This window comes from Bombina bombina, chromosome 12 (genome assembly GCF_027579735.1).
Source record: "Bombina bombina isolate aBomBom1 chromosome 12, aBomBom1.pri, whole genome shotgun sequence".
Classification (NCBI taxonomy): domain Eukaryota; kingdom Metazoa; phylum Chordata; class Amphibia; order Anura; family Bombinatoridae; genus Bombina; species Bombina bombina.
Window position 1 is genome coordinate 22,410,622 of NC_069510.1, and position 23,877 is coordinate 22,434,498.

Sequence of the window (23,877 nt, forward strand, 5' to 3'; positions counted from 1 at the left end):
ACTTCCATGATTCAGAGAGATATAGAGAGACATACAAACTAAACTTCCATGATTCAGAGAGATATAGAGAGACATAAAAACTAAACTGAGAGAGATATAGAGAGACATAAAAACTAAACTGAGAGAGATATAGAGAGACATAAAAACTAAACTTCCATGATTCAGAGAGATATAGAGAGACATAAAAACAGAATTTATGCTTACCTGATAAATTACTTTCTCCAACGGTGTGTCCGGTCCACGGCGTCATCCATTACTTGTGGGAAATGTTCTCCCCCACAGGGAAAGGCAAGGAGAGCACACAGCAAGAGCTGTCCATATAGCTCCCCCTCTGGCTCCGCCCCCCAGTCATTCGATCGACGGTTAGGAGAAAAAGGAAAAACTATAGGGTGCCGTGGTGACTGTAGTGTATAAAGAAAAAAAATTTCAACCTGATTAAAAAAACCAGGGCGGGCCGTGGACCGGACACACCGTTGGAGAAAGTAATTTATCAGGTAAGCATAAATTCTGTTTTCTCCAACATTGGTGTGTCCGGTCCACGGCGTCATCCATTACTTGTGGGAACCAATACCAAAGCTTTAGGACACGGATGAAGGGAGGGAGCAAATCAGGTTACCTAAACAGAAGGCACCACGGCTTGCAAAACCTTTCTCCCAAAAACAGCCTCCGAAGAAGCAAAAATATCAAATTTGTAGAATTTGGCAAAAGTGTGCAGAGAAGACCAAGTCGCTGCCTTACATGTCTGGTCAACAGAAGCCTCGTTCTTATAGGCCCATGTGGAAGCCACAGCCCTAGTAGAGTGAGCTGTGATACGGTCAGGAGGCTGCCGTCCGGCAGTCTCATAAGCCAAGCGGATAATGCTTTTCAGCCAGAAAGAGAGAGAGGTAGCAGTAGCTTTTTGACCTCTCCTCTTACCAGAGTAAACGACAAACAAGGATGAGGTTTGTCTAAAATCTTTTGTTGCTTCTAAATAGAACTTTAAAGCACGAACAACATCTAAATTGTGTAATAAACGTTCCTTCTTTGAAACTGGATTCGGACACAAAGAAGGAACAACTATTTCCTGGTTGATGTTCTCGTTGGAAACAACTTTTGGAAGAAAACCAGGCTTAGTACGCAAAACAACCTTATCTGAATGGAACACCAGTGTCAGGGTTACTGCTTGCTAATGATCTGTCCCTTTAAGAGCCTCCTATATCAAGCACTTCCCCCCAGCATTCATTGCTGGTTAATTGAGAAAGGATTCACAGTACAAGCGTTACACTGAGAGTTTTCCTCACTCTCCAACAGCCTCATAAATTCTTATTTGAAGAGTTACTGATAACATCTCTTATTTTTCATTCCTACATCTAGCAGCTCTTCTACTCAATTCAACACTGGAAGATATTTCATACTATAAGGAAATCAAACAAACTCGACATCAAACCCTGAAGCATTTACAAGGTAACAGGATTCAAGCAGCTTCATACACAGCACAGCATACACAGCACAGCAAGTAGCGGTGACGTCATCAGCTGCAGCCGCAACCGCTCTCCCTCTGAGTACCACGCTGCTGTTCATAACAAACGGACAAGTAACAATTCCTGTGTTCTCAGGTCAGACCTAATTATTTTATTAATAATCGTTATCCTTACTTAATTTGATGAACTTTACCTGCCTAATTAAGGAATACTATATTTTACGTTACTGCTTAATTTGAACTGTTTGCATTATCAAATGACCTGAAAGTAATACAGTTTATGAAGTTAATAAACTGTCACTTATTGGGCAAATAGTAATACATTATATGAAGCACTGACAACGAATTCATCAAGCTTCTTTTATGTTACAAACCTACTTTTGAGGAAATTGTTGGTTCTTATTTATAAAACAAAATTAAATGCTTGTTCAAATTGCTACAAATACAAACTATTACAGAATTAACCAGCCATAAGGAAGAAAGGATTTAGTGTTTGTGTACACAGAATTATCCTATACTAAACATATACTTTCAACAGCAATTATGGAACAAGATCTTTTAAGTGATAAAGTTCAAGTCCTGTCAGACAGATTAGAAGCTCTATCAGGTTCTTTCCATGAATTACAAGTGGAAAATCAGGCTTTGAAGGCCTGCTTAAGAGAGACTCTGGCACCTAAACCTGCAAGTGCAGATTCTATCCCTGAACCTATGGTCTCCCCCCCAGAAAAATTCTCTGGTGACCGTTCAAGATTCAGAGAGTTTAAAAACTCCTGCTTGTTGCTTTTTCAATTAAAGCCACGTACTTATCCCACAGAAAGATCAAGAGTGCTCACTGTGATATCATATTTGAGGGGGGAACCTAGGGCTTGGGCTGACTCTTTTTTTGAAAATGATGATGCAATACTGGGATCTCTAGATGAATTCTTTGATCAAATGTCAGCATTATATGATGACCCTTTCAAACAGGTCACAGCTGAAAACTTACTTAGATCTTTAAAACAAAGAAAGAACCCAGTGGAGTCTTACATCACACAATTTAAAATTTCTGCCCGTGATTCGGGATGGAATGAGGTCTCCCTTAAAACTCAATATCGTTTAGGATTGTCTGAGGATATAAAGGATGAACTTTCACGCACAGGTATTCCAGATTCATTGGAAGATTTCTTTTCTCTCACTATTAACATAGATAGACGGCTTAGGGAACGCCGCTCTGAAAAGGCTAGCGGTACAAAAAGCTTTCTCTCCACACCTGTTTATCAAACTAAGGAATCACCACAACCTATGGACATAGGCTTCATAAAGGGTCCCCTCTCCTCTCAGGAAAAGACTAGGAGGAAGTTGCATAGTTTGTGCATGTATTGTGCCTGCCCTACACATGAAGTAAAGGACTGCCCAGTTCTGGCTAGGAATAAGAAGGGTAGGTTGCCTAACATCTCTGAATCCCTGTTGATGAAAACCATTAAACCATCATATTTAACTATCCCTATTATTTTACAGTGGGATCAAATCAGGATAACAACTGAAGCTATCCTCATGTAGAAATTTTGTTGATTTTTCTTTTGTGAAACAGAATAAAATACCTCTGGTCTCTAAGAAAACTCCAGTCTCTGTGAAGGTCATTGATGGCTCTTTTTTAAAATCAGGTCCTGTCACACACCAAACTACACCATTACAGGTAATATCTTGCACACACATCACAGAAACACTCACTTTCGATGTCATATCTTCACCAATGTTTAATGTAATCCTTGGTATAAATTGGTTTTGTAAACACAAACCAACTATAAACTGGAATGACCTCAGTTTATCTTTTCCTCATCTCACTCAAAATAGTGAGACATCATCAGATTTAATTATGCTACAGGTTGAGGATAATATTTTACCCAAACAATATGCAGACTTCTCAGATGTTTTTAATAAAAAAGAAGCTGAATGTTTGCCCCCTCATAGGGATTACGATTGTCCTATTGATTTACTCCCAGGAGTTTCAATTCCCTATGGACATATCTACCCCCTTTCTAAACCAGAACTAGAACACCTTAAAAATTATATCGATGAGAACCTCCGAAAAGGTTTTATAAGACCTAGTACCTCTCCTGCAGGTGCAGGCATATTTTTTGTTACCAATAAAGATGGCACGTTAAGACCAATCATTGATTACAGGGAATTGAACAGGCGTACCAGAAAAAACAGGTACCCCCTACCTTTAATCCCTGAATTAATTGAAAGATTAAGGGGGGCCTCAATTTTCACTAAATTGGATCTTCGAGGTGCCTATACTCTTATACGAATGAGAGCTGGCGACGAATGGCTCACTGCTTTTCGGACTAGATATGGGCTATTCGAATATACAGTGATGCCATTCGGTCTGTGCAATGCCCCAGCAACATTCCAATGCTTAATCAATGATCTTTTCAGAGATATTTTGGATGTATATGTTGTTGTCTATTTGGACGATATTCTAGTTTACTCACAAAATTTAGATCAACATAGAATGCATGTTAGAGAGGTTCTCACTAGGTTACGAAAAAATAACCTATACGCTAAACTAGAAAAATGTATATTTGAATCAAATAATATCTCTTTTCTGGGGTATAACATCTCTCCTGAAGGAATCAAGATGCAAGATGACAAGGTTCAGGCCATTCATAATTGGCCGACTCCTCAATGTAAGAAAGATGTTCAACGTTTCCTTGGCTTCTCAAATTATTATAGGAAATTCATTCCTGGATTTGCTGCTATTACCAAACCTCTTACTGAACTCACCAAATTGAATCATCCTTTCAGGTGGACAAGCCATACTCAACAGGTATTTGACCTTTTAAAAAATAAATTCACTACAGCACCCATTCTCCAATACCCGGATTTAGAAAAGCAATTCATCCTGGAAGTTGACGCTTCTGAGTTCGCAATAGGGGCAATCCTCTCTCAAAGGAAATCATTCAAAGAACCCTTACATCCGGTCGCATTCTTCTCTAGATTGATGCAACCAGCAGAGTTAAATTATCCAGTTGGCGAGAAAGAATTACTTGCAATAAAGTGTTCCTTCGATCACTGGAGGCACTTGCTTGAGGGTGCAACACAACCAACTGTCATATATACTGACCACAAAAATCTGCAATATCTTCAGTCTAATCGAACTCTATCCTCCAGACAATTACGCTGGAGTCTTTACTTCTCTCGTTTCCATTACATCATTACCTACAGGCCTGGTACAAAAAATGGCAAGGCTGACGCCCTCTCTAGACAAGGTCCTAAACCTATAATACCATGCATTCCTACTACTATTGTTCCTAAGGACTCTATCATTGGAGTTATAACAAGTCTAACTACAGTGATAAAAGATGCTACTGCTATTGATCCATCAGTACCTCATACAGATCTTACTTACAATTCTGATGGCTTACTCTATAAGGACGGGAAGCTATACATACCTCCAAATCTTAGATCTTCAATCTTGAAAACAGTTCATGAGTCCCCCCTTGCTGGACACATGGGAAGGGATAAAACTTTGGATTTACTTAAGAGGTCTTTTTGGTGGCCTACTCTTAACCTCGATCTCAAAGAATATATTTCTAAATGTGTTATATGTGCAACCTCCAAACCTTCTAAACAACTCCCTGTGGGTCTTTTACAGCCTTTACCTGTACCTTAAGTACCCTGGGAGGCGGTATCCCTGGACTTTATCGTGGACTTACCTGTCTCTAACAAATATACCACTATAATGGTTGTCACCGATCTATTCTCAAAGATGGCACATTTCATACCGGTTACCTCCCTACCCACTTCCAAGTTCACCAGTGAATTGTTCATTCAAAACATTGTAAGACTGCATGGAATACCTAAAACCATCCTTAGTGACCGTGGAACCCAATTCACATCTAAGTTCGGGAGAAATTTGTGTGCTGCTCTGCATATAGAACAAAAACTCACCACTGCTTACCATCCTCAGACGAATGGGCAGACGGAGAGGGTGAACCAGTGGCTAGAGCAATACCTACGTTGTTTCTGCTCTCACCAACAAGATTCTTGGGCCACCTACTTGCCCCTAGCAGAATTTGCCTATAATAATAATAAGAGTTCTACAACTGGCACATCACCATTTTTTATAAATTATGGTTTACATCCAAATTTCACACTACTTCCGAAGATTGACACCCCATGTCCTCAGGTGAATGATCTGGTTAATGACATTTCTGCTAACTTTTCTTCAATTCGTGAACATATTCTTCAGGCACAAGCATCACAACGCAGGTACTACGATCTTCGCCACAGACCTAGTCCTCAATATTCCGTAGGACAACAAGTATGGCTCTCCACTAAGAACCTCAAGATACCTTATCCTTGTAGGAAACTAGGTAAACTCTTTTTGGGTCCTTACCCTATCGTCAGGGTAAATGGTCCAACAACAGTTACACTCCAACTACCATCAACTTTTAAGATACATCCAACTTTCCATGTGTCTCTTATCAAACCTTGCAACCTACCCATAACAAATATTACATCAGAAGACCCAATACCTTCTGCTAATCTTGATTGCCAGTATGAGGTTCATAGCATTCTGGATTCTAGACTACGTCGTGGGAATCTTTTCTATTTGGTTCATTGGAAAGGTTTTGGCCATGAGGATGATTCCTGGGAGCCTGCCTCGAACATATCTGCTCCACGTCTGATTTCCCTCTTCCATAGACGTAACCCTGATCGTCCTAGGCCTTGAACCTCGCTGTGGTTCTTTTTGTGGGGGGCTCTGTCAGGGTTACTGCTTGCTAATGATCTGTCCCTTTAAGAGCCTCCTATATCAAGCACTTCCCCCCAGCATTCATTGCTGGTTAATTGAGAAAGGATTCACAGTACAAGCGTTACACTGAGAGTTTTCCTCACTCTCCAACAGCCTCATAAATTCTTATTTGAAGAGTTACTGATAACATCTCTTATTTTTCATTCCTACATCTAGCAGCTCTTCTACTCAATTCAACACTGGAAGATATTTCATACTATAAGGAAATCAAACAAACTCGACATCAAACCCTGAAGCATTTACAAGGTAACAGGATTCAAGCAGCTTCATACACAGCACAGCAAGTAGCGGTGACGTCATCAGCTGCAGCCGCAACCGCTCTCCCTCTGAGTACCACGCTGCTGTTCATAACAAACGGACAAGTAACAATTCCTGTGTTCTCAGGTCAGACCTAATTATTTTATTAATAATTGTTATCCTTACTTAATTTGATGAACTTTACCTGCCTAATTAAGGAATACTATATTTTACGTTACTGCTTAATTTGAACTGTTTGCATTATCAAATGACCTGAAAGTAATACAGTTTATGAAGTTAATAAACTGTCACTTATTGGGCAAATAGTAATACATTATATGAAGCACTGACAACGAATTCATCAAGCTTCTTTTATGTTACAAACCTACTTTTGAGGAAATTGTTGGTTCTTATTTATAAAACAAAATTAAATGCTTGTTCAAATTGCTACAAATACAAACTATTACAACCAGATAGGGTGGATCACACTGCAAAGCAGATAATTCAGAAACTCTTCTAGCAGAAGAAATAGCAACCAAAAACAGAACTTTCCAAGATAGTAACTTAATATCTATGGAATGTAAAGGTTCAAACGGAACACCTTGAAGAACTGAAAGAACTAAATTTAGACTCCAAGGAGGAGTCATGGGTCTGTAAACAGGCTTGATTCTAACCAAAGCCTGAACAAAAGCTTGTACATCTGGCAAAGCTGCCAGTCGTTTGTGCAACAAGACGGATAATGCAGAAATCTGTCCTTTTAGAGAACTAGCTGACAATCCTTTATCCAAACCTTCTTGGAGAAAAGGAGAGAATCTTTGGAATTTTAATCTTACTCCAGGAGAATCCTTTGGATTCACACCAACAGATATATTTTTTCCATATTTTATGGTAAATCCTTCTAGTCACAGGTTTTCTGGCTTGGACCAGAGTATCAATCACAGAATTTGAAAACCCACGCTTGGATAAAATCAAGCGTTCAATTTCCAAGCAGTCAGCTGCAGAGAAACTAGATTGGGATGTTCGAATGGACCTTGTACTAGAAGGTCCTGTCTCAAAGGTAGCTTCCATGGTGGAGCCGATGACATATTCACCAGGTCTGCATACCAAGTCCTGCGTGGCCACGCAGGAGCTATCAGAATCACAGAGGCCTTCTCCTGTTTGATCCTGGCTATGAGCCTGGGGAGGATAGGAAACGGTGGAAACACATATGCTAGGTTGAACGACCAAGGCGCCACTAATGCATCCACTAGAGTCGCCTTGGGATCCCTGGATCTGGACCCGTAGCAAGGAATCTTGAAGTTCTGACGGGACGCCATTAGATCCATGTCTGGAATGCCCCATAATTGGGTTAACTGAGCAAAGACCTCCGGATGGAGTTCCCACTCCCCCGGATGGAAAGTCTGACGACTCAAATAGTCCGCCTCCCAGTTGTCTACTCCTGGGATGTGAATAGCAGATAGATGGCAGGAGTGATTCTCTGCCCATTGGATTATCTTGGTTACTTCCTTCATCGCTAGGGAACTCTTTGTTCCCCCCTGATGATTGATGTACGCAACAGTCGTTATGTTGTCCGACTGAAATCTTATGAACCTGGCTTCCGCTAGCTGAGGCCAAGCCAGGAGCGCATTGAATATAGCTCTTAGTTCCAAAATGTTTATCGGGAGAAGCGACTCTTCCCGCGACCATAGGCCCTGAAATTTCAGAGAGTCCCAGACCGCGCCCCACCCCAAGAGGCTGGCGTCGGTCGTGACGATGACCCCCTCCGGTCTGCGGAAACTCATTCCCTGAGACAGGTGATCCTGGGTCAACCACCAGAGAAGTGAGTCCCTGGTTACCTGGTCTACTTGAATTTGGGGAGACAAGTCTGTATAGTCCCCATTCCACTGATTGAGCATGCACAGCTGTAATGGTCTTAGATGAATTCGAGCAAAAGGAACCACATCCATTGCTGCGACCATTAGTCCTATTACTTCCATGCATTGAGCTATGGAGGGTTGAGGAATAGAGTGAAGAACTCGACAAGCTTTTAGAAGCTTTGTCTTTCTGACGTCTGTGAGAAAGATCTTCATTTCCACAGAATCTATTATTGTTCCCAGAAAAGGAACCCTTGTGGACGGTGACAGTGAACTTTTTTCTATGTTCACTTTCCACCCGTGAGATCTGAGAAAAGCCAACACAATGTCTGTATGAGCCCTCGCTTTGGAAAGAGACGACGCTTGGATTAGGATGTCGTCTAGATAAGGTGCTACAACGATGCCCCTCGGTCTTAGGACCGCTAGAAGGGACCCTAGCACCTTTGTGAAAATTCTGGGAGCGGTGGCTAAACCGAATGGAAGAGCCACAAACTGGTAATGTTTGTCCAGAAAGGCGAACCTCGGGAACTGATGATGAGATTTGTGGATTGGGATATGCAGATATGCATCCTTCAGATCCACGGTAGTCAAAAATTGACCCTGCTGGATTGTTGGTAAGATTGTCCGAATGGTTTCCATCTTGAAGGATGGAACTCTGAGGAACTTGTTTAATATCTTTAAATCCAGAATTGGCCTGAAAGTTCCCTCTTTTTTGGGAACCACAAACAGGTTTGAGTAAAACCCTAGACCTTGGTCCCCGGAGGGGATTGGGTTTATCACTCCCATCTTTGATAGGTCTCTTACACAATGTAAGAATGCCTGTTTCTTTATCTGGTCTGAAGATAAGCGAGACAGGTGGAACCTTCCCTTTGGAGGAAGTCCCTTGAATTCTAACAGGTATCCCTTGGAAACTATCTCTAGTGCCCAGGGTGGATCCCAAGCCTGAGCGAAGAGAGATAGTCTCCCCCCTACCAGATCCGGTCCCGGATCGGGGGCTACCCCTTCATGCTGTCTTGGTAGCAGCAGCAGGTTTCTTGGTTTGTTTACCCTTGTTCCAGCCTTGCATGGGCTTCCAAGCGGGTTTGGGCTGGGCCGCGTTACCTTCTTGTCTAGCGGCAGTGGAGTTATTAGCCGGTCCGTTCCTGAAATTGCGAAAGGAACAAAAATTAGACTTGTTCTTAGCCTTAAAAGGCCTATCTTGTGGGAGGGCATGGCCCTTACCCCCAGTGATGTCTGAAATAATTTCATTCAATTCCGGCCCAAAAAGGGTCTTACCCTTGAAAGGAATATTCAGTAACTTAGTCTTGGACGACACGTCTGCCGACCAGGATTTTAGCCAAAGCGCCCTCCGCGCTACTATAGCAAAACCTGAGTTTTTTTCGCCGCCAATTTCGTTATTTGAAAGGCGGCATCCAATATAAAGGAATTAGCTAACTTTAATGCGTGAATTCTGTCCATGACTTCTTCATAGGAAGTCTCTTTCTGGAGCGACCTTTCTAGTTCTTCGAACCAAAAGGACGCCGCTGAAGTGACAGTAATAACACACGTAGCTGGTTGAAGGATGAACCCTTGCTCAACAAAAATCTTTTTAAGCAATCCTTCCAATTTTTTATCCATAGGATCTTTGAAAACGCAGCTGTCCTCTATAGGAATAGTTGTGCGCTTCGCTAGTGTTGAAACAGCTCCCTCAACCTTCGGGACCGTTTGCCATGCGTCCCTTCTAGGGTCTACTATGGGAAACATTTTCTTAAATATATAGGAGGTGGGGCAAAGGGTACACCTGGCTTCTCCCACTCCTTTTCCACTATGTTCGCTACCCTCTTAGGTATTGGAAAAGCGTCGTCGTGCACTGGGACCTCTAAAAATTTGTCCAATTTGCACAACTTCTCTGGTACTACCATGGAATCACAGTCATCCAGAGTAGCTAATACCTCCTTAAGCAAAGCGCGGAGATGTTCTAGCTTAAACTTAAATGCCACTAGATCAGGTTCTGCCTGTTGAGAAATTTTTCCTGAGTCTGAAATTTCACCCTCAGACAGCCCTTCCCTCACAGCCAATTCCGATTGATGTGAGGGTAAAATAGATAAGGCATCGTCAGCGTCTGATTGTTCATCCTTTTTATCTGTATTTAAAACTGAACAATCACGCTTTCTCTGAAAAACTGGCAGTTTGGATAAAAGACTTGCTATAGAATTATCCACTACTGCTGATAATTGTTGCATAGAAATAAGCACTGGCGCGCTAGGTGTCGCCTGCGCGGGCAAAGCTGGTGTAGACACAGAAGGAGAGGATGTAGAGCTATCCCCACTACCTTCATTAGATAAATCATCTTGGGCAACATTATGAAAAATAACAGAGCTGTCCTGATTTTGTTTGGACGCTATGGCGCAATTATCACAAACACTCGAAGGGGGAACCACATTTGTCTCTATACACACAGAACATAGGTTATCTGATGGAACAGACATGTTAAACAGATTTAGGCAGGCAAACAATGCAATAAAAACGATTTTAAACAAAAACGTTACTGTCTCTTTAAATAATAAAATGACACATTTATTTCTGAATGTTCAAAAAACTATGAAGGCAATATCCGATTTTTCTGAAATTTGGACCCCAGTGTCTTAATGCTTAGAAAGTATTGCCCAGCAAATATGGAGACTCTAGCTCTTAAAAGCAAACCGGAGCTAATTGTTGGATTTAACAGTTTTTACACACCACACTCCCAGCTACAGCCTTGCTGCAGCTTTTTACCTTCCTTAGGGGTCACCATTCACAGAAAAAAGCCTTTTGGAGTCACTTTCTGAACCACAGGACCCTCTCACATGAATCTGCATGCACTGCCTTGAAATTCAACTGCACAGCTGAAGTGCCAAAATGAGGCTTCCTCCCTCAGCACACTAGAGTGAAGGGGCCTTCCTGACTAGATTTAGGTGTCTAAAACAAGCCAGATCAATAAAAAACGTTCCCAAGTGTATGTGAGCTTATAAAATATTTCAAATGGTATAATATTGTAATAAAAACCAATCGATTTAGCCCCTAACAGTGTCTACCAGCATAAAAAACAAAAAGGGGAAGCCTGTTATCTTTTTTGCTGAGGTGAAAGAAAAATGGCTTACCGTTTCCCCTGAGGGGAAAAATGACTGTCATCTAGCATTAGCCTGTGTTGTTAGAAGGAGACTAGTCATACCTGAAGCAGATGAGTCTGCAAACTGTTACCCCCAACTGAAGTTCTCTTGTTTCAACAGTCCTGCGTGGTAACAGTAATGGATTTTAGTTACTTGTGCTAAAATCATAGCCCTCTTAAACAGAAATCTTCATCACTTTTCTGTTATAGAGTAAATAGTACAAGCCAGCACTATTTTAAAATAACAAACTCTTGATAGAAGAATAAAAAACTACAACTAACACCACAAACTCCTCGCCATCCCCGTGGTAGATGCTACTTGTTCAGAGCGGCAAGGAGAATGACTGGGGGGCGGAGCCAGAGGGGGAGCTATATGGACAGCTCTTGCTGTGTGCTCTCCTTGCCTTTCCCTGTGGGGGAGAACATTTCCCACAAGTAATGGATGACGCCGTGGACCGGACACACCAATGTTGGAGAAACTAAACTGAGAGAGATATAGAGAGACATAAAACTAAACTTCCATGATTCAGAGAGATATAGAGAGACATAAAAACTAAACTTCCATGATTCAGAGAGATATAGAGAGACATAAAAACTAAACTGAGAGAGATATAGAGAGACATAAAAACTAAACTGAGAGAGATATAGAGAGACATAAAAACTAAACTGAGAGAGATATAGAGAGATATAAAAACTAAACTTCCATGATTCAGAGAGATATAGAGAGACATAAAACTAAACTGAGAGAGATATAGAGAAACATAAAACTAAACTTCCATGATTCAGAGAGATATAGAGAGACATAAAAACTAAACTTCCATGATTCAGAGAGATATAGAGAGACATAAAAACTAAACTTCCATGATTCAGAGAGATATAGAGAGACATACAAACTAAACTTCCATGATTCAGAGAGATATAGAGAGACATAAAAACTAAACTGAGAGAGATATAGAGAATACACTTTAAAAAGAACAAGTTTTTAATGTTTACTTCTTTAATAAAACTGATAATTTTCTTTTGGTATCTTTTGCTCCTTTCCATGGTCTGAGCCACCTATTCATGCTCATGATCTTGGCTGGCACAGCCCCTAGGTCAGTGACACACTAATGTGCCCATTCTTCCCCCCTTAAAGGGTTACTGAACCCAATTTTTTCTTTAATGATTCAGATATTGGGGCCGATTTATCAAGCAACTTTCTAATTTACTCCTATTATCAATTTTTTCTTCGTTCACTTGGTATCTTTATTTGAAAAAGCAGGAATGAAAGCTTAGGAGCTAGCCCATTTTTGGTTCAGTACCCTGGATAGGTGGCTACATTTAGTTAAGCACCCTGGGTAGCACTACATTAAAGGGACAGTCTACACCAGAATTGTTATTGTTTTAAAAGATAGATAATCCCTTTATTACCCGTTCCCCAGTTTTGCATAACCAACACAGTTATATTAATATACTTTTAACCTCTGTGATTATGTTGTATCTAAGCCTCTGCAAACTGCCCCTTTATTTCAGTTCTTTTGACAGACTTGCAGTTTAGCCAATCAGTGCCTGCTCCCAGATAACTTCACGTGTATGAGCACAGTGTTATCTATATGAAATACATGAACTAACACCCTCTAGTGGTGAAAAACTGTTAAAATGCATTCTGAAAAGAGGTGGCCTTCAAGGTCTAATACATTTGCATATGAACCTCCTTGGTTAAGCTTTCAACTAAGAATACCAAGAGAACAAAGCAAAATTGGTGATAAAAGTAAATTGGAAAATTGTTTAAAATGACATGCCCTATCTGAATCATGAAAGTTTATTTTGGACTAGACTGTCCCTTTAAGTCACCAATCAGCAAGCATTACCCAGGTGCTGAACATAAAATGGGATGGATTCTAAGCTTGCATTTCTGCTTTTTAAATAAAGAAACCAAGAGAACAAAGAAAAATTGATAATATGAGTAAATTAGAAAGTTGCTTTAAAATTGCATGATCTATTTGAATCATAATAGAAAACAATGGGGTTTAGTATCACTTTAATAGACTCCACCCCACCTCTGTTATTCCCAGACCAGACCACTCCAACCCCACACTTATACCACCCTAATTCTGCATCATGGTCCTAAATTTGGAAAATAGAATACCATGCACTATCCAGTACCTTTTAGTCTATCTGATTAAACATGGTTTTGTTCCTATCTACAAGAAGAGCTATTTCCTTGCGTTTATGCAGTTCAATAACCAACTCCAAAATTAAAAAACTATAAACCAGTTATTTGATTTTTCATATCATTAGAACTGCATAAAAGGGATATTAAACAGTTTGTTTCATTGTTGTAATAAAAAAAGCAGTAAGCAGTGTCTTATACTTCCTAGAAATGATTGCAATATGTATTTATCATTTTAAATGGATTTTACTTTTTATTTCTTTTTAACACTAAATTTGTGCAGTGTCCATTACTTTCTATCACAGCCCTAAAAGGAAGAGGAAGCCTCTGCAGGGAGGTTTTATCTTATCCTGATGTGATAAAACTTCTACAGGCCCATTTATCAAGCTCCGTACGGAGCTTGAAGGGCCGTGTTTCTGGCGAGTCTTCAGACTCGCCAGAAACACAACTTATGAAGCAGCGGTCTAAAGACCGCTGCTCCATAACCCTGTCCGCCTGCTCTGAACAGGCGGACAGGAATCGCCGGACATCAACCCGATCGAATACGATCGGGTTGATTGACAGCTCCCTGCTGGCGGCCGATTGGCCGCGAGTCAGCAGGGGGCGGCGTTGCACCAGCAGCTCTTGTGAGCTGCTGGTGCAATGTTAAATGCGGAGAGCGTATTGCTCTCCGCATTTAGCGAGGTCTTGCGGAACTGATCCGCAGTGTCGGATCAGGTCCGCAAGCCCTTTGATAAATGGGCCTGCTAGAGTAACACTAGCTGGTTTACTATAAAGTGAATAGACTAAACCCTAGTTTCTCAACCTATGGTACGTATACCCCTGGAGGTACGTGGGGCATTGGCAAGGGGTACTCCAGGGATTGGCCTCCTAAAAGGGAAAAGTGTGAGTATTTTGCTGCCTAGGATAGACCTGGCTTGTTAGAGACATATGAGGGATGGAGTTGAGCTTCATTGATTTGAACAGAACAAGTGTATTACTGTGACCAAGTGTCCCAGAGGCAAGTGCCACTTTGAAATAAGTAAAGTGCATCATACTGAGGTATGCCACAGTACAACAAGACAATTAAACTGTGTATGAAACAGTTATAATAAAATAGTTAAAATAAAAAGATGGTACCATAAATATCAATTCCCTATTAATGTAGAAGAGTTTCTTTTCTATTTTTTTTTAGATATGAAGCACATAATTATTAATATCAATGGAAAATTTATATACTCTAGGTGTTTTATGTGTTTATTATTCTCTGTTGTAATATTACCAAATATTACATTCCGGAAAACATAAAAATAAAAATCTGATTTCTATATATTTACTTAATTCACATATCTGATACAAGCTTGTGAAATCAAGTGAAACACGATTTCCATCTTTGCTCATGTAAAAGATCAATATTATTTGTGCTTACAGTTGGGGTACATAGGAAACAACTGTATGCCTACAGGGGTACTTGCTACAAAATGGTTGAGAGACACTGGACTAAAAAACAGGGGGGTCCATCCGATAAAAATCGTCGCCCGCAAAAGCCGGCGACGCCAATATTTGCGCGGGTTTGGTATCACATATACGGCGTAACCTAGAAGTTACGCGCGTATATTTCTGCCGTCGCCCGTAGTTTTTTGGGCTATAGGCAGGTATACCAAACCCGCGCAGTTTGGTATCCAATATGCAGCGTAAGGACTTACGTGGCGAAAATGGAGAAAACTTACTCCATTTTCACCTCGCCACAAAAAGCAGCCGTAAGAAGCCTTACGCTGACTATTGGAGCCCCGTAACTCCCTAAACTGGCTGCTAAAATAAACCTAACACCTAACGCATGCGCAATGTCTATCTCCCTGTCAACCGCGATCTGCTAAAATAAACCTAACACCTAACGCATGCGCAATGTCTATCTACCTGTCAACCGCGATCCCCCCCCCCCCCCCGAAATCCCTAATAAAGTTATTAACCCCTAAACCGCCGCTCCCGGACCCCGCCGCCATCTACATAAACTAACCCCCTACTGTGAGCCCCTAAAACCGCCGCCATCTACCTTATCTATCCCCTAATTAGAACCCCTTACACCGCTGTCATCTACCTTATCTATCCCCTAATCTGACCCCTTACACCGCCGCCACCTATATAAAAATTATTAACCCCTAATCTAATCCCCCTATACCGCCGCCAGCTATATTAATATTATTAACCCCTAATGTAAGCCCCTTACACCGCCGCCATCTCGATTAAAATGATGAACCCCTTATTTAATCTACCTACCCCGCCGCCAGCTATATTATCTATATTAACCCTAAGTATATTATAGTTAATATAGGTATTACATTATATATATTAACTATATTAACCCTGATTATATTAGGGTTAATATAGTTAATATAGTTACTATAGTATTTATATTAACTATATTAACTCTATCTAACCCTAACACCCCTAACTAAATTTATATTAAATTAATCTAATTCATTTATAAACTAAAATATTCCTATTTAAATCTAAATACTTACCTATAAAATAAACCCTAAGATAGCTACAATATAATTAATAATTACATTGTAGCTATGTTAGGGTTAATATTTATTTTACAGGTAAATTGTTAATTATTTTAAGTAGGTATAATAGCTATTAAATAGTTATTAACTATTTAATAGCTACCTAGTTAAAATAATTACCCAATTACCTGTAAAATAAATCCTAACCTAAGTTACAAATACACCTACACTATCAATAAATTAAATAAACTACAAACATCTATCTAAAAATACAATTAAATTAACTAAACTAAATTACAAAAAAAAACAAACACTAAATTACAAAAAATAAAAAAAGATTACAAGATTTTTAAGCTAATTACACCTATTCTAAGCCCCCTAATAAAATAATAAACCCCCAAAATAAAAAAATTCCCTGCCCTATTCTAAATTAAACAAATTTCAAAGCTCTTTACCTTACCAGCCCTTAAAAGGGCCTTTTGTGGGGCATGCCCCAAAGAATTCAGCTCTTTTGCATACAAATACAATACCCCCCCCCATTACAACCCACCACCCACATACCCCTATTCTAAAACCATCCAAACCCCCCTTAAAAAAGCCTAACACTACCCCCCTGAAGATCTCCCTACCTTGTCTTCACCACACCGGGCCGAACTCCTGATCCGATCCGGGCGATGTCTTCCTCCAAGCGGCAAAGAAGAATTCTTCCTCCGGCGATGTCTTCCTCCAAGCGGCAAAGAAGAATTCTTCCTCCGGCGACGTCTTCCTCCAAGCGGCAGCAAAGTCTTCATTCTTCCGGCGGCATCTTCAATCTTCTTTCTTCGCTCCGCCGCCGCGGAGCATCCATCCCGGACGACTACTGAACTTGGAATGAGGTACCTTTAAATGACGTCATCCAAGATGGCGTCCGCCGAATTCCGATTGGCTGATAGGATTCTATCAGCCAATCGGAATTAAGTTAGAAAAATCTGATTGGCTGATTGAATCAGCCAATCAGATTCAAGTCCAATCAGCCAATCAGATTGAGCTCGCATTCTATTGGCTGTTCCGATCAGCCAATAGAATGCAAGCTCAATCTGATTGGCTGATTGGATCAGCCAATCGGATTGAACTTGAATCTGATTGGCTGATTCAATCAGCCAATCAGTTTTTTCTAACTTAATTCCGATTGGCTGATAGAATCCTATCAGCCAATCGGAATTCGGCGGACGCCATCTTGGATGACGTCATTTAAAGGTACCTCATTCCAAGTTCAGTAGTCGTCCGGGATGGATGCTCCGCGGTGGCGGAGCGAAGAAAGAAGATTGAAGATGCCGCCGGAAGAATGAAGACTTTGCTGCCGCTTGGAGGAAGACGTCGCCGGAGGAAGAATTCTTCTTTGCCGCTTGGAGGAAGACATCGCCGGAGGAAGAATTCTTCTTTGCCGCTTGGAGGAAGACATCGCCCGGATCGGATCAGGAGTTCGGCCCGGTGTGGTGAAGACAAGGTAGGGAGATCTTCAGGGGGGTAGTGTTAGGCTTTTTTAAGGGGGGTTTGGGTGGTTTTAGAATAGGGGTATGTGGGTGGTGGGTTGTAATGGGGGGGGGGGGGGGGGTATTGTATTTGTATGCAAAAGAGCTGAATTCTTTGGGGCATGCCCCACAAAAGGCCCTTTTAAGGGCTGGTAAGGTAAAGAGCTTTGAAATTTGTTTAATTTAGAATAGGGCAGGGAATTTTTTTATTTTGGGGGTTTATTATTTTATTAGGGGGCTTAGAATAGGTGTAATTAGCTTAAAAATCTTGTAATCTTTTTTTATTTTTTGTAATTTAGTGTTTGTTTTTTTTTGTAATTTAGTTTAGTTAATTTAATTGTATTTTTAGATAGATGTTTGTAGTTTATTTAATTTATTGATAGTGTAGGTGTATTTGTAACTTAGGTTAGGATTTATTTTACAGGTAATTGGGTAATTATTTAACTAGGTAGCTATTAAATAGTTAATAACTATTTAATAGCTATTATACCTACTTAAAATAATTAACAATTTACCTGGTACATTGAGTTCCATTTCTGAATTTGTGGATGCAACTTCAGAGCCCTTGAGCCTGCAATAGCAAGCTAAGGGGCAGCTGTTAGGAAGCTTGGTCTTGGAACACCTTTGGTTAGGGGTCTTTTTATAAAGTATTTGACAAATTAAAAGGATATTAGACAGTTCTCCTTTGGTAAATACAAAGATGTTAAAACAAAGTAAAGATGAACAAAACAGATTGTGTACAAAATAGCAAATAACTTACTTGTATTGCATAATGAGAACTTACAAATTGTCAGTGTAGCCTTTGCCCCCATTGTGATATGGGAGCTCACATGTTTTAAACTAAGTTATATTCTGACTAATCTTGGCATGAACAAATCTGACTCCCTGGGCGCGATCCGATATAGATCGCAGTTTGCGGCGCAAGCGAGGGAACCGGCGTTGCCCGCAGTTTCAGCTCGCAACTCGAGCTATCCCATATAAGTCGCCGTCAGATGCTAACGTGCCGTAAGTCTGACAAACCAGCGATGTCCAGAAATCTGTGCAAGTACAAATTTCTGGCGTCGCCAGTGACTTGCGGCACGTTAGAAACTGCCGGCGCCTATAAAACCTGACTAAAGTCTAAAACACCCGCACTGTCTAACACGCCTCCCTAACATAGCCCGACAAGTCTAACACGCCTCCCTAACATAGCCCGACACGTCTAACCCTCTATCCGCTATCCCCCCTCACTATCCTAACAATAAAAAAGCTATTAACCCCTAAACCGCCGCTACCTAATAAAGTTATTAACCCCTAAACCGTCGCTCCCATACCCCGCCGCCAGCTATATTATATCTATAACCCCCTAAAGTGAGCCCCTAACACCGCCGCCATCTATATTAAAATTATTAACCCCTAATGTAAGCCCCTTACACCGCCGCCATCTCTATTAAAATGATTAACCCCTAATTTAATCTACCTACCCCGCCGCCAGCTATATTATCTATATTAACCCTAAGTATATTATAGTTAATATAGGTATTACATTATATATATTAACTATATTAACCCTAATTATATTAGGGTTAATATAGTTAATATAGTTACTATAGTATTTATATTAACTATATTAACTCTATCTAACCCTAACACCCCTAACTAAATTTATATTAAATTAATCTAATTCATTTATAAACTAAAATATTCCTATTTAAATCTAAAAACTTACCTATAAAATAAACCCTAAGATAGCTACAATATAATTAATAATTACATTGTAGCTATGTTAGGGTTAATATTTATTTTACAGGTAAATTGTTAATTATTTTAAGTAGGTATAATAGCTATTAAATAGTTATTAACTATTTAATAGCTATTATACCTACTTAAAATAATTAACAATTTACCTGTAAAATAAATATTAACCCTAACATAGCTACAATGTAATTATTAATTATATTGTAGCTATCTTAGGGTTTATTTTATAGGTAAGTATTTAGATTTAAATAGGAATATTTTAGTTTATAAATGAATTAGATTAATTTAATATAAATTTAGTTAGGGGTGTTAGGGTTAGATAGAGTTAATATAGTTAATATAAATACTATAGTAACTATATTAACTATATTAACCCTAATATAATTAGGGTTAATATAGTTAATATATATAATGTAATACCTATATTAACTATAATATACTTAGGGTTAATATAGATAATATAGCTGGCGGCGGGGTAGGTAGATTAAATTAGGGGTTAATCATTTTAATAGAGATGGCGGCGGTGTAAGGGGCTTACATTAGGGGTTAATAATTTTAATATAGATGGCGGCGGTGTTAGGGGCTCACTTTAGGGGGTTATAGATATAATATAGCTGGCGGCGGGGTATGGGAGCGACGGTTTAGGGGTTAATAAATTTATTAGGTAGCGGCGGTTTAGGGGTTAATAGCTTTTTTATTGTTAGGATAGTGAGGGGGGATAGCGGATAGAGGGTTAGACGTGTCGGGCTATGTTAGGGAGGCGTGTTAGACTTGTCGGGCTATGTTAGGGAGGCGTGTTAGACAGTGCGGGTGTTTTAGACTTTAGTCAGGTTTTATAGGCGCCGGCAGTTTCTAACGTGCCGCAAGTCACTGGCGACGCCAGAAATTTGTACTTGCGCAGATTTCTGGACATCGCTGGTTTGTCAGACTTACGGCACGTTAGCATCTGACGGCGACTTATATGGGATAGCTCGAGTTGCGAGCTGAAACTGCGGGCGACGCCGGTTCCCTCGTTTGCGCCGCAAACTGCGATCTATATCGGATCGCGCCCAGGGAGTCAGATTTGTTCATGCCAAGATTAGTCAGAATATAACTAAGTTTAAAACATGTGAGCTCCCATATCACAATGGGGGCAAAGGCTACACTGACAATTTGTAAGTTCTCATTATGCAATACAAGTAAGTTATTTGCTATTTTGTACACAATCTGTTTTGTTCATCTTTACTTTGTTTTAACATCTTTGTTTTTACCAAAGGAGAACTGTCTAATATCCTTTTAATTTGTCAAATACTTTATAAAAAGACCCCTAACCAAAGGTGTTCCAAGACCAAGCTTCCTAACAGCTGCCCCTTAGCTTGCTATTGCAGGCTCAAGGGCTCTGAAGTTGCATCCACAAATTCAGAAATGGAACTCAATGTACCAAGTGCAGGTGATCTAAGTGTTCTGGAATTCTTTTTGTTACAATGTATCTCACTAGCTTTACAAGCACCTGTGTTTGCCAGCATTAGATCAGTAAATAAGCGTTGTTTATTATTATTATTATTATTATTATCCTAAAAAACGATCCGTTTTGACTTCTGAATTGCAAGTCTAAAAAGCACAACATACCCACATTACATAGAACAGCCAAAAGAAGGATTTTACAATTCAAACCACCATTGAGATCCCATCATCCTGCATTTTGCCTCCCTGGGAAATGTTGGGAGTTTGGTCCTAAGGAACAATGAGAAGATATCAAGAATCCTGAGATCTTTGAGAAGAGTCAATAATTATATAAAAGTTAAAAAGAGTTAAAGGAATATTAATCTTTTATTTATTTATTGACATCTAAAAGAGGGTATGTTACATTATTTTATTATTATTTTCTAATCTTCTTACCCACAATATCAGTATCAATTTACAGATCTTTAACCTTTTTTTCACACAAAAAATATTTAAAAAAAGAACGCTTTGAAGAAGCCCCATAGAGAGTTTTCCCAGCGTTGAAACACGTGTTGCGTTTTTGTTTCATTACCTCGGCACGGCCGGCTGAGTGTCCATACCATTCTGGGTGAAGTGAGATACCTCCATCTCCACAACAGCAGGATTGGCGATCCTAAGTGGATTACAAGTACACAGGTGAAGTAGCGCTATAAGCTTAAGTGACTGCCTTGACCGTAACTACAGAGGCACAAACACAAAAACCACTATTGGTGAGATCAACCCTGAATGCAGTCCCACAGTGGGGTCCCTTAGGCGAGGGTCAGTCCTCAGTACGTTGTACCCCGGGAGTGGGATGCCGGTTCTTGTTTGATATACTGCATTGAATACACAATCTTAAGGCTGATCTGTGCTGCATGTGCCGCTTCCCTGTTATTAATACAGCTATTATCACTTGCTGACTACACTCACTACACATGTGCTTGTTGCTTGGTGGACTTTGTAGGAATACATATTAAAAGAGACCCTATGCTGATATATCTTCACTGCTACTGCAGTATGAGAAACACAGCTTACGCTTTTGCCTGGGCATTTTTATACATGTATCGCTATAAATAGCATTTTTTTTTAGCTCTTTTTATAAGGGGGTATTTTTCCCACTGATCATTGGTATATAGGTGATTTTTAAGTAGCACTATAAGTGATCTGCTAGTCATTATGGGGCCGAATTATCATTGTGCGAGCGGACATGATCCGATATTGCAGAGTATGTATGATGCACATCGATAAATGCAGAAAGCATACACTCTCTGCATTTATCATTGCACCAGCAGTTCACAAGCAGATTCGCGGCTAATCAGCTGCTAGCAGGGGGTGTCAATCAACCCGATCGTATTCGATCGGGTTGATTTCTGGTGTCGTCTGTCCGCCGCCTCACAGCAGGCAGACAGGTTATGGAGCAGCGGTCTTTAGACCGCTGCTTCATAACTTGTGTTTCCGGGGAGCCTGAAGGCTCGCCAGAAACACGGGGCATCAAGCTCCATACAGCACTTGATAAATATGCCCCTATATGTCTTTATACACATCCTTTTGATAAGTTTAATAAATGAATGGCTCTTTTCCACCATGAACTTGTATGGGGGGTTTTCTCCTCTGGGTCATTCGCTTTCCGACGCAGTTCTGAAGGCCTTTCTACTTGATTTGATGGATAGCGCCGGCATAGGGCATACTGCTTTTTTATTTTCTGTCTTCTTTTTTTCTAACTATCTCATATGGTTTAAGGCCCATTTTCTTTAGTCTCTAGCTGCTTCTTGGCTATTTCCCTATCGGCTAGATTACGAGTTTTGCGGCATGATTGAAAAAGCAGCGTTATGGCTCTTTTTCACTAACGCTGGTATTACGAGTTTTGCAGGTTTAGCTGCACCGCACACTTTTTTGGCCGTAACGCAATGTAACTACCGCAGCTTTCAAAAAGTCCTTTTTCAATGGGACTTCCACAGCGCCGGTATTACGAGTCTGCCTGGGAGGCCAAAAAGTGAGCGATACAGCCTATACCGTCAAGATCCATACCGTAAACTGCAAGTCAGTAGTTATGGGTTTTACGCTACAAAGCTGTAACATAAAATTCATAACTAAAGTGCTAAAAAGTACACTAACACCCATAAACTACCTATTAACCCCTAAACCGAGGCCCTCCCGCATCGCAAACACTATAATAAAATTATTAACCCCTAATCTGCTACTCCCGACACTGCTGACACCTACATTATACTTATTAACCCCTAATCTGCCGTCCCCTAACACCGCCGCCACCTACCTACATTTATTAACCCTTAATCTGCTGCCCCCAATGTCACCGCCACTATACTAAAGTTATTAACCCCTAACCCTAAGTCTAACCCTAACACCCACTAACTTTAATGTAATTAAAATAAATGTAAATAAAACCTACTATTAATAACTAAATAATTCCTATTTAAAACTAAATACTTACCTATAAAATAAACCCTAAGCTAGCTACAATATAACCAATAGTTACATTGTAGCTAGTTTAGGTTTTATTTTTATTTCACAGGCAACTTTGTATTTATTTTAACTAGGTAGACTAGTTAGTAAATAGTAATTAACTATTTATTAGCTACCTAGCTAAAATAAATACAAATGTACCTGTAAAGTAAAACCTAACCTGTCTTACACTAACACCTAACCTTACACTACAATTAAATCAATTACATTTATTAAATACAATTAACTAAATTACACAAAATAAAAAACAAATGATCAAATATTTAAACTAATTACACCTAATCTAATATCCCTATCAAAATAAAAAGCCCCCCCAAAATAAAAAAACCCTAGCCTGCAATAAACTACCAATGGCCCTTAAAAGGGCCTTTTGGGGGGCATTGCCCCAAATAAATCAGCTCTTTAACCTGTAAATAAAAATACAAACAACCCCCAACAGTAAAACCCACCACCCACACAACCAAACCCCCCAATAAAATCCTAACTAAAAAAACCTAAGCTCCCCATTGCCCTGAAAAGGGCATTTGGATGGTCATTGGCCTTTAAAGGGTATTTAGCTATTTTTCCTTGCC